At 40.7% G+C, this 12,572-nt stretch overlaps 1 protein-coding gene across 1 annotated transcript in view; it reads left to right on the top strand.

Annotated features, from left to right (window-relative positions):
* The first annotated feature begins 322 nt into the window (after nucleotides 1-322).
* ipo11 (importin 11) overlaps nucleotides 323-12,572 on the top strand; it is a 229,252-nt gene continuing 217,002 nt past the window's right edge. The window contains exon 1 of the mRNA XM_055920298.1: nucleotides 323-418. The gene's annotated coding sequence lies outside the window, so the exon portion shown is untranslated. The remainder of the gene's footprint in view (nucleotides 419-12,572) is intronic.

Here is a 12,572-nt window from a genome sequence, read left to right as displayed (position 1 = left end):
TCATTATGGGGTATTTTGTGTAGATTGGTAAGGGGGAAATTATATTTAATCCATTTTAGAATAACGTAACAAAATGTGGAAAAAGTTAAGGAGTCTGAATACTTTCCGAAGGCACTGTATTTGGACCATGACTGCACGATTTGGACAATGAAGTTAACATTTAAAATGTCTCTACAATTCATCATTTAGGATTTGAGATCAAAAGTTTTGTATTTTAGTGAAGCTGGTGGTGGCACAGACATGTATTTATGTGCACGATCTAAAATAACAAATTAAGCTAATATGTTACGTCATCAAAACGCGCCGTGCTTGCTGTGGATCGCGCCCTTCCAAGCGACAGCGTGTGCGTTTGTAGCTGCGAACAGCTGACACGAGATTAGTCAAGTTACAGTGTTTCTATCAAGATATCATTTCTTAGGTGAGTCTTAATTTGTGACTGCAATCTGCAAAAGTGTGTCATTCGCAAATGAAAGCCTTCCCCTTAAGTCGTGTTAGCTATCTTTACAAGGATGTTGCTAACTTTAGCTAGCTTGCTAGTTGATAGACACGTTTCTTCCTCCATGTCTGTGTTGACAATTCACCTAGCTAACGTTACATGAAAGAAACGTAGCAAGCAAATTTAGCGCTTTAGTCTCTACCAAGATACTGAGGGCATCCAACATTTTTTTTTTTTTTGAATAACCAACGTACGGTAACTAGCTAGCAAGGTCTCTCTAGTCTAGGTAGCTAGCTAACGTTAGCTACTGTAGCTAACTATGTCTCTGACAGCTTTGCAGAATAGCAAACATATCCTTTAAGTATGTACTGTAGTTAGTTAACGTTAGCTCTACTTTTATTATAGTAAGAGCCCAACGGTATGAAGCTTTTCAGCTGCAGAATGTTCCTCGAGAGTTGAGGCTAGTGGGGGTGGTCAGATATGCCAAATCATTGTTTTGATTTTATAGCTACGACGAGGGCTAACGTTAGTCATATCCATCTTGCAGGGAAGCTAGCTATGTTTCACCTGTCTAACTATGACGGGACTCTTGCTCGTGATGATACTCCCAGCAATGCGATTTGAATCAGAAATTCGGACTTTTCTGATACGTCTTTTAGTTTACACAGGCCTACACAACCAACAAAACAAACTCCAATTGTTCTTGATATTCTAATCTGTTTCGAGAGCACATCTCTGTAACCACACTCCTCCAATGAAAACATACAAATATCACCCACTGATCAAATAAAATCAAATGTATTTATAAAGCCCTTTTTACATCAGCAGATGTCACAAAGTGCGTATACAGAAACACAGCCTAAAACCTCAGAGAGCACATGGCCAGATTGTTCTTCAAGATGTTCATAGATGACCAGCAAGGTCAAATAACAATCACAGTGGTTGTAGAGGGTGCAACAGGTCAGTACCTCAGGAGTAAATGTCAATTGGCTTTTCATAGCCTAGCCTTCAGTGAAAGACAAAAAAAGCAGGTCCGGGACAAGGTAGCGCGTCAGGGGTTCCATAGCTGCATGCAGAACAGTTGAAACTGGAGCAGCAGCATGACCAGTTGGACAGCAATGAGTCATCAGGCCAGGTAGTCCTGAGGCATGGTTCTAGGGCTCAGGTCCTTTTGAAGGGAGAGAGATAATTACTTAAATTCACACGGGACACCAGATTTAAGACTGATCCTAGCCTCCTGGACACATATACTATTGCAGCATAGATACTGGCGGCTGAGACAGGGTCAGGGGACACTGTTGCCCCGTCCAATGATACCCAACCAGGCAGGTTATAACTCTACCCACTTTGCCAAGGGATAGCACCCACACCACTACAGGGATATCAACAGACCACCAACTTACTACCCTGAGACAAGGCTGAGTGTAGCCCACAAAGAACTCCTCCGCTGCATGAGCCTGAGGGGGTGCAAAGCCGGACAGGAAGATCATGTCAGTGACTCAACCCACTCAAGTGACGCACCCCTCCTAGGGACTGCATGGAAGAGCACAAGTAAGCCAGTAACTCAGACCCCGTAAATATGGTCAGAGTCAGATAATCCCAGTGGAGATAGGGTGAAAGAATGTACCAGAAGTATATAATATATAAAATAAACGTACATACGGAGCCTTACATACAAAGCAAGCCTTACATACGGATGGGGAACCCATAAGATATCGCTCTTATGCAAAATGTAATAAAATTTTGTACCTGTAAAATTTGGGCACCTACTCATTCAAGTCTTTTTCTTTATTTGTACTTTTTTCCTACATTGTAGAATAATAGTGAAGACATTAAAAATATGAAATACCATATATGGAATCATGTAGGTACCAAAAAAGTGTTAAACAAATCAAAATATATTTCTTACTCTTTCAAATGACTGCTCAACTTGTTGACTGCTCGATCCACACAGCAGACTTTGTTGGCATTGACTATGTCCCCATTACCAGTAAAACATAATCAAAACCTATTTCTTTCACTTAATTGCTGTGCTGGTTCGTTGTTCATTTGTTCAGTCATTTCATTCTCAACCAGGATTTCTATGGGATGCCATTTGGGTCTTTGTGTGTTATTTGACGTGTCAAATAAGCTTGTTGACCAATCAGGACCTGAATATAACTGCACTTCACATAATCATTTAACGCGTTCATACAATTTTTACGTTATTACACATTGATTACACTATCACTTGTATTTCATATGTCACAATGAATCATCGATACGTATGCTATGATGCTGGAAAAGTTGTCTCGTGCACCTACGGTGCTGGTCATAAAAAAAGCTAGCTAGCTCATGGATGCAAACAATGTTCTTCCCAAAAACATAGCATAACGACAGCTGTTAGCTAGCTAACTATACAGCTAGGTGTAATATAAAATAACCCTAATTTATAAGACATTTCTTATTTGATTAATGGTCGGACCCATCTGTGAAGCTAGCCACAATAAGGATTAGCCACAATAGTGGACTTTGCGGTTAGCCTTCAAAATAAAAGTATGTCATTGACAGTAGAATTATGCCATAATTGAATATCTATTTTTATTTATTCTTTATTTTACCAGGTAAGTTGACTGAGAACACATTCTCATTTGCAGCAACAACCTGGGGAATAGTTACAGGGGAGAGGAGGGGGATGAAAGAGCCAATTGTAAACTGGGGATTATTAGGTGACCATGATGGTTTGATGGCCAGATTGGGAATTTAGCCAGGACACCGGGGTTAACACCCCTACTCTTATGATAAGTGCCATGGGATCTTTAATGACCTCAGAGAGTCAGGACACCCGTTTAACGTCCCATCCGAAAGACGGCACCCTACACAGGGCAGTGCCCCCAATCACTGCCCTGGGGCATTGGGATAATTTTTTAGACCAGAGGAAAGAGTGCCTCCTACTGTCCCCCCAACACCACTTCCAGCAGCATCTAGTCTCCCATCCAGGGACTGACCAGGACCAACACTGCTTAGCTTCAGAAGCAAGCCAGCAGTGGGATGCAGGGTGGTATGCTGCTGGCGATCATGCTAAACAAAGTTGGAATGTTATATAAAATCAAATAAAGACAATAGTTTGTTAATTTCACAAAAATCTGTTGTAATCACACTGGATGTATAATACTTTAGAATTGCATTGGGGGCATACTTGTTTCACTATACAGCCTTACCTATGGATTGTGGCTCAATGACATGGGTTTACTCAGTGGCACCCAGTGGACATTAGTGCCGTAGCTTTAATTACGGGACTCTGAAACATTTACATTTACATTTTAGTCATTTAGCAGACGCTCTTATCCAGAGCGACTTACAGTAGAGTGCATACATTTTATTATTTTTTTTACATACTGAGACAAGGATATCCCTACCGGCCAATCCCTCCCTAACCCCTAACCCGGACGACGCTATGCCAATTGTGCGTCGCCCCACGGACCTCCCGGTTGCGGCCGGCTGCGACAGAGCCTGGGTGTGAACCCAGAGACTCTGGTGGCGCAGCTAGCACTGCGTGAATTGAGCCACACTTATTGTCAACCTATGGAAAAACAATACCGCGTGGATGTTTTGGAGTCTGATAACTCTGAGGAGCATATTGGCAAAAAAATATATTGGGTATTGAGTAGACTGACATTCCAACCTTGTTTAACATTATCTAGTCTAAATATGGCATGATTCCACCAATTGTAACTATCACTTTTATTTTGAAGGCAAACCACAAATTCCACTATTGTGCTTAATCCTTATTGTGGCTATTTTCACAACACATAACCCGGTCCGGTTGAGCCTCACTAGCCAGATCAAGCAAGCTGGCTGCTTATAACGTTAGCTTTGGGCAACAGGGTTAAGTAGCTGGCTGCTTTTTATTTTCATGAACTGAAGTTCAATTTCAATAGGCAAACAACAAGTATAGCTAATACTTACTCACTAGGATTGCTAAATCATTGCTAAAAAATAGTGAAAATTACTGCAGTTTCTACTGGTCATTGTTTTCATGCTGGTTGTATTGGTGCTAGCAAGCTGAAGCTAGCTAGCTACCCCAGAAGTTGCGGTCGAACAAATAATGCTTTATTACCAACTCGGTATTGTAAACTCGTCGTTCGTGGCCGGTGTTTGCTTGTTTGCAGACTTTTTTGTACAGCTTTGACAGTGCTACTGATAGTAGTGGTGGCGCTTGGCTTGCACATGCAAATTCAGAACACATAACATTCTATAATAGAACTGTGTTATTTGACGTGTCAAATTGTGTTATTTGGTATTTATTTTTTGACAATCAAAGACCCAAACGGCGTTCGATAGTGTGTCGTGAAGCTAATAGCAGTGACGTTATTACTGTGTAACTCCGGTAACTTTGCTCAACAAAACTGCTGACACAGGCTAAAAACAAGCGATTCGGTGGGATTTTCTGAGCCTCTTTACTGTGTCGCCACCATGCTCGATGCTAAGTACAAGGACCGCTATTTCGATGCAGACAAACCGGGTTTACGTGAAATGTTACATACACAGTTGGACAAGATGGAAATGGACGCAGTGACAGTGCGCACTAAGGAAGAGAGGTCACGGACAGACAGAGCTTAAACTTCACTGCTTGACATGTACAGTGGCTTGCGAAAGTATTCACCCCCTTGGCATTTTTCCTATTTTGTTGCCTCACAACCTGGAATTAAAATAGATTTTTGGGGGGTTTGTTTCATTTGATTTACAAAACATGCCTACCACTTTGAAGATGCAAAATATTTTTTATTGTAAAACAAGCAAGAAATAAGACACACTAACTGAACTTGAGCGCGCATAACTATTCACCTCCCCCCCAAAGTCAATACTTTGTAGAGCCACCTTTTACTGCAAGCCTCTTGGGGTATGTCTCTATAAGCTTGGCACATCTAGCCACTGGGATTTTTGCCCATTCTTCAAGGCAATACTGCTCCAGTTCCTTCAAGTTGGATGGGTTCCGCTGGTGTACAGCAATCTTTTAGTCATAACACAGATTCACAATTGGATTGAGATCTGGCTTTGACTAGGCCATTCTAATACATTTAAATATTTTTCCTTAAACCACTCAAGTGTTGCTTTAGCAGTATGCTTAGGTTTGTTGTCCTGCTGGAAGGTGAACCTCCTTCCCAGTCTCAAATCCCTGGAAGACTGAAACGGGTTTCCCTCAATAATGCCCCTGTATTTAGCGCCATCAATTATTTTTCCAATTCTGAACAGTTTCCCAGTCCCTGCCAATGAAAAACTTCCCCACAGCATGATGCTACCACCACCATGCTTCACTCTTGGAATGGTGTTCTCGGGGTGATGAGAGGTGTTGGGTTTGCACCAGAGATAGCATTTTCCTTGATGGCCAAAAAGCTACATTTTAGACTTGTCTGACCAGAGTACCTTCTTCCATATGTTTGGGGAGTCTCCCACATGCCTTTTGGCGAACACCAAACGTGTTTGCTTATTTTTTACTTTTTTACGGCTTAAAGTGGTCCTATGGACAGATATTCCAATCTCTGCTGTGGAGCTTTGCAGCTCCTTCAGGGTTACTTTGGTGTCTTTGTTGCCTCTCTGATTAATGCCCACCTTGCCTGGTCTGTGAGTTTTGGTGGGCAGCCCTCTCTTGGCAGGTTTGCTGTGGTGCCATATTCTTTCATTTTTTTAATAACGGATTTAATGGTGCTCCGTGGCATGTTCAAAGTTTCTGGTATTTTTTTATAACCCAACTCTGATCTGTACTTTTATACTTCTGGTGGTGCCCCTTGCTTAGTGGTGTTGCAGACTCTGGGGCCTTTCAGAACAGGTGTATATACTGAGATCATTTGACAGATCATGTCACACTTAGATTGCACACAGGTGGAGTTCATACAACTAATTATGTCAAATCTTATTTAGGTGCTTCATAGCAAAAGGGGTGAATAAAGTAGAAGTCGGAAATTTACATACACCTTAGCCTAATGCATTTTAACTCAGTTTTTCACAATTCCTGACATTTAATCCCAGTAACAATTCCCTGTCTTAGGTCAGTTAGGATCACCATTTTATTTTAAGAATGTGAAATGTCAGAATTATAGTAGCGAGAATGATTTATTTCAGCTTTAATTTCTTTCATCACATTCCCAGTGGGTCAGAGGTTTACATACACTCAATTAGTATTTGGTAGCATTTCCTTTAAATTGTTTAACTTGGGTCAAACGTTTTGTGTAGCCTTCCACAAGCTTCCCACAATAAGTTGGGTGAATTTTGGCCCATTTCTCCTGATAGAGCTGGTGTAACTGAGTCAGGTTTGTAGGCCTCCTTGCTCGCACAAATTTTTTCAGTTCTCCCAACACATTTTCTACAGGATTGAGGTCAGGGCTTTGTGATGGCAGCTCCAATACCTTTACTTTGTTATCCTTAAGCCATGTTGCCACAACTTTGGAAGTATGCTTGGGGTCATTGTCCATTTGGAAGACCCATTTGCGACCAAGCTTTAACTTCCTGACTGATGTCTTGAGATGTTGCTTCAATATATCCACATAATTTTCCTCCCTCATGATGCCATCTATTTTGTGAAGTGCACCAGTTCCTCCTGCAGCAAAGCACCCCCACAACATGATGCTGCCACCCCCGTGCTTCATGGTTGGGATGGTGTTCTTCGGCTTGCAAGCCTTCCCCTTTTTCCTCCAAACATAACGATGGTCATTATGGCCAAACAGGTCTATTTTTGTTTCATCAGACCAGCGGACATTTCTCCAAGAAGTACCATTTTTGTCCCCATGTGCAGTTGCAAACCGTAGTCTGGCTTTTTTATGACGGTTTTGGAGCAGTGGCTTCTTCCTTGCTGAGCGGACTTTCAGGTTATGTCGATATAGGACTCGTTTTACTGTGGCTATAGATACTTTTGTGCCTGTTTCCTCCAGCATCTTCACAACGTCCTTTGCTGTTGTTCTGGGATTGATTTGCACTTTTCGCATCAAAGTACGTTCATCTCTAGGAGACAGAACGTGTCTCCTTCCTGATCGGTATGATGGCTGTGGCGTTCCATAGTGTTTATACCTGCCTACTATTGTTTGTACAGATTAACGTGGTACCTTCAGGCATTTGCAAATTGCTCCCTAGCATGATCCAGACTTATGGAGGTCTACAATTCTTTTTTCCGAGGTCTTGGCTGATTTCTTTTGATTTTCCCATGATGTCAAGCAAAGAGGCACTGAGTTTGAAGGTAGGCCTTAAAATACGTCCACGGGTACACCTCCAATTGACTCAAATGATGTCAATTAGCCTATCAGTAGCTTCTAAAGCCATGACATCATTTTCTGGAATTTTCCAAGCTGTTTAAAGGCACAGTCAACTTATTGTATGGAAACTTCTGACCCACTGGAATTGTGATACAGGGAATTATAAGAGAAATAACCTGTCTGTAAACAATTGTTGGAAAAATTACTTGTGTCATGCAGAAAGTAGATGTCCTAACCGACTTGCCAAAACTATAGTTTGTTAACACGAATTTTGTGGAGTGATTGAAAAACAAGTTTTATTGACTCCAACCTAAGTGTATGTAAACCTCCGACTTCAACTGTACATATGCACGCACACACCACTTTTCAGTTTTGTATTTTTTAGAATTTTTGTAAACAATTTTTTTTTTTGCATTTCATGTCACCAATTTTGACTATTTTGTGTATGTCCATCACATGAAATCCAAATAAAAATCAATTTAAGGTACAGGTTGTAATGCAACTAATAGTAAAAAAGCCAAGGGGGATGAATGCGTTTGCAAGGCAATGTATCCTGGTTGAAATCCTGGTTGAGAATGAAATGACAAATGAACAACGAAACAGCACAGCAAGTAAGTGAAAGAAATAGGTTTTGATGAAGTTTTACTGGTAATGGGGACATATGTAAATGCCAACAAAATTACTTTTTGGTCAGTGTGGTGTGTGTGTAACCTTTATTTAACTAGGTAAGTCACTAGAGAACAAATTCATATTTACAATGGCGGGCAAACCCGGACGACACTGGGCCAATTGTGCGCCGCCCTATGGGACTCCCAATCACGGCCGGATGTGATACAGCCTGGATTCAAACCAGGGACTTTGTTACACCTCTTGCGCTGAGATGCAGTGCCTTAGACCACTGCGTCTGTGTGTGTGTGTGTGTGTGTGTGTGTGTGTGTGTGTGTGTGTATGTTAACTATTTAACTGTATTTGAATGCTTAAAAGGCTGTTCAATATCGGTATCGTTAGTTTTGGCAAGGAATATATCGGGTATCGGCCAAAAATGTCATTGCAGTACATCACTAATTTAAATGGTTAAATCTGATTTCCTGATGTGTCCTAGACTTGGCACTCCGGTACCGCTTGCCATGCGGTAGTAGAGAGAACAGTGTATGACTGGAGTGGCTGGGGTCTTTGACAATTTTTAGGGCCTCCCTCTGACACCGCCTGGTGTAGAGGTCCTGGATGGCAGGCAGCTTAGCCCCAGTGATGTACTGGTCCGTACGCACTACCCTCTGGTCGGAGGCCGAGTAATTGCCGTATCAGGCAGTGATGCAACCAGTCAGGATGCTCTCGATGTTGCAGCTGTAGAACTTTTTGAGGATTTGGGGTAGAGGTCGACTGATTATGATTTTTCAACGCCGATACCGATTATTGGAGGACCAGAAAAAAGCCGATATTGATTAATAGGCCAATTTTTATATATATTTGTAATAATGACAATTACAACAATACTGAATGAACAATGAGGACTTTTATTTTAACTTAATATAATATATCAATAAAATCAATTTAGTCTCAAATAAATAATGAAACATGTTCAATTTGGTTTAAATAATGCAAAAACATAGTGCTGGAGAAGAAAGTAAAAGTGAAATGTGCCGTGCCATGTAAAAAAGCTAACGTTTCAGTTCCTTGCTCAGAACAGGAGAACATATGAAAGCTGGTCGTTCCTATTAACATGAGTCTTCAATATTCCCAATTAAGAAGTTTTAGGTTGTGGTTATTACAGGACTTTTTCTCTCTATACCTTTTGTATTTCATAGACCTTTCACTATTGGATGTGCTTATAGGCACTATACTATTGCCAGCCTAATCTCGGGAGTTGATAGGCATTAAGTCATAAACAGCGCTTTGCTTCAAGTTTTGCGAAAAGCTGCTGGCAAACGGAGGAAAGTGCTGTTTGAATGAATGCCTACGAGCATGCTGCTGCCTACCTCCGCTCAGTCAGGCTGCTCTATCAAATATCAAATAATTTACTTAATTATAATATTATAAACATAGAGAAATATAAGCGTTAGGCCATTAATATGGTCAGATCCGGAAACTATCATTTCGAAAACATAACGTTTATTCTTTCAGTAAAATACGGAACCGTTCCATATTTTATCGAACGGGTGGCAACCCTAAGTCTAAATATTGCAGTTACATTGCACAACCTTCAATGTTATGTCATAATTATGTAAATTCTGGCAAATTAATTACGGTCTTTGTTAGGAAGAAATGGTCTTCACACCGTTCGCAACGAGCCAGGCGGCCCAAACTGCTGCATATACCCTGACTCTGCTTACTCTGAAAGAAAGAGAAGTGACACAATGTCAGGCACCGCATTGATTATATGCAACGCGGGACAAGCTAGTTCAACTAGTAATATCATCAACCATGTGTAGTTAACTATTGAATTAGTTAAGATTGATTGTTTTTTTATAAGATAAGTTTAATGCTAACTAGCAACTTACCATGGCTCCTTGCTGTCTGCAATCGCGTAACAGGTGGTCAGCCTGCCACGCAGTCTCCTCGTGGATTGCAATATAATCAGCCATAATCGGCATCCAAAATTGCCCATTACCGATTCTTGAAATTGGCCCTAATTAATCGCTCATTCCGATTAATTGGTCGACCTCTAATCTGGGGACCCATACCAAATCTTTTCAGTCTCCTGAAGGGGGAAAGGCGTTGTCGTGCCCTCTTCACGACTTTCGTGGTGTGTTTGGACCATAGTAACTTGAAACTGTCGACCCGCTCCACAACAGCCCCGTTGATGTGAATTGGGGCATGTTCGACCCTCCTTTTCCTGAAGTCCACAATCATCTCCTTTGTCTTGATCATGTTGAGGGAGAGGTTGTTGTCCCTGCACCACACTCCTATGGGTTGGTAATAATTTAGGCAGGTTGCCTTTGCTTTCTTGGGCACAGGGACAATGGTGGTCTGCTTGAAACATGTAGGTATTACAGACTTGGTCAGGGAGAGGTTGATAATGTCAGTGTAGACACTTGCCGTGTGTGTGTGTGTGTGTGTGTACAGTACAGTACAGTACAGTACGAACGTATTTCCGACCCCTTGACTTTTTTCAGATTTTGTTATGTTTTATTCTAAAAATGATTAAATAGAACATTTTCCTCATCAATCTACACATAACACCCCATAATGACAACCTAATTACGGCGAGCGTAAGATCGGAATCTTATGACTAACATTGTAGCTGTTTAAAGCTAATTCCCTGCAATTCTACACATTTTGCATTCTGAGTGACTCAAACATAACAAAATCTGTGGGGGCCCAATTCATGATAAAATCTGCATTCGGGAGTATTTTTATTTTAAATTCTCTGACTGTCTAGCTTTTATTTTCTTTTTCTTTCAAAGATACTCTTACTTAAAAATGTATAGGTCCATTTATCTTCTACATTATCTGGATTTTGTCATTTAGGTTTACACTGGATACGCTTTTCCATCTCAATTGTTTTCTTCTCTAAAAAATAAGTAAATAAATGTGTTCTAATGTGTTCTTTTGGCATTGAATTTAAATGCATTTTTCAGACATGACTCATTGTTAACAAGCATGTTTCCTCTTATACTTGTTTCCTCTCCTTGGATCCTCTTTTCACTTCTATCTGACTGAGTAGGAAGTGAGTGAAGGTTTGGAGAAGGAGTCGAGGAAAGGCTATTGAGATTCAGCTTGGGTTAGTTTAAAACGCGTTGCAATATGCTGCTGTATGATCTTTATCACTTCTTTGTACTGAGTGAGTTTAGCATCTATAACCATAGGCTACTCTGTAGGCCTACATAACAGCATTCTCTCTTGTTTGGTGTTTTGGATTCTAATTTCTTCATGCCTCTAGATGGCAGTCTAGCGAAGCTGATTTCCTTACTGAATAGGCCTTCCCCTGCACACGTTGCGCTCTGATCTCTGGCTGTCTGTCTCTGTTCTTGTAGCTTCATGGCACAACTGCTGGTGTACGAGTGGCTTTTATCCATTGCTGGAGATATGCAGTGTTGAGTATGAATTCCAAAGGGATATGTGGATAAAACGTGAGGGAGCATAGCTTTGTGTGTGTGTGTGTGTTTAAAAGTAAAAACATCTGTACCAATCCCGGATTGCCTGTTTACATTATCATATATTTCACTGTCCTAGCCTACTTGATATGCCTAAGTTTTTCAGCTTGTTTTTTTGTCTTTTTAAAAGTCCTGAACAGTCATGCTGATTCCCATGTAAAATAGCCTTTTGAGTGCCTAAATATCACCCATAATATTTTTCCCCGAGAAAAAGTACTTTATCTCTCATAGCTAACTACCAGGATGTTTGAAAAGACCGGCTGACGGGGCAGGAATCTTGGCTGACAGCTCTTTGAAACGCCTATGTCAAGAAACTTGGATGCAGTAAAATCCTTTCAAGCAAATTTCGTGAAACACAAAGAAACTCAAACAACATTGAAATTGCATCAATGCATTTAAAAAAAATAAACATCTCCCATTTGGCATGTCTTATTAAGTATCTTTGCCAGAGATGAATAGTGTAAACTTTTAATTATATTTGCTGACACCCTACGGTAAAATTTTGGCACCAGTAGAGTAGCTATCTAGCTATATTAACCATGCCCTTCCGCAAACATGCCTTCTCCAATGTTGGTTGCAAGCCGGTACTTAAATTAGGTAAGCGACTATCATGTTACCATTGGTGTATTAAAATGAGTTAGAGTGACGTCACCCTATCCCCTTAATAATCCCGCCTCCTGAATCCAAATGTTTGACATGGGCAAGGATCAGTAACTTTTTCTGATCACACTTTATCAATGTAGAAGCAACGGTCATTTTTCATACTTTGTTTATTATACTTTGATCTGGTTTAATCGAAATATCAACAAATTTCAT

This window comes from Salvelinus fontinalis, chromosome 4 (genome assembly GCF_029448725.1).
Source record: "Salvelinus fontinalis isolate EN_2023a chromosome 4, ASM2944872v1, whole genome shotgun sequence".
NCBI classification, from domain to species: Eukaryota; Metazoa; Chordata; class Actinopteri; order Salmoniformes; family Salmonidae; genus Salvelinus; species Salvelinus fontinalis.
The sequence above is the reverse complement of the archived record's forward strand: the minus strand, read 5'-3'. Positions and strand labels throughout refer to the sequence as shown.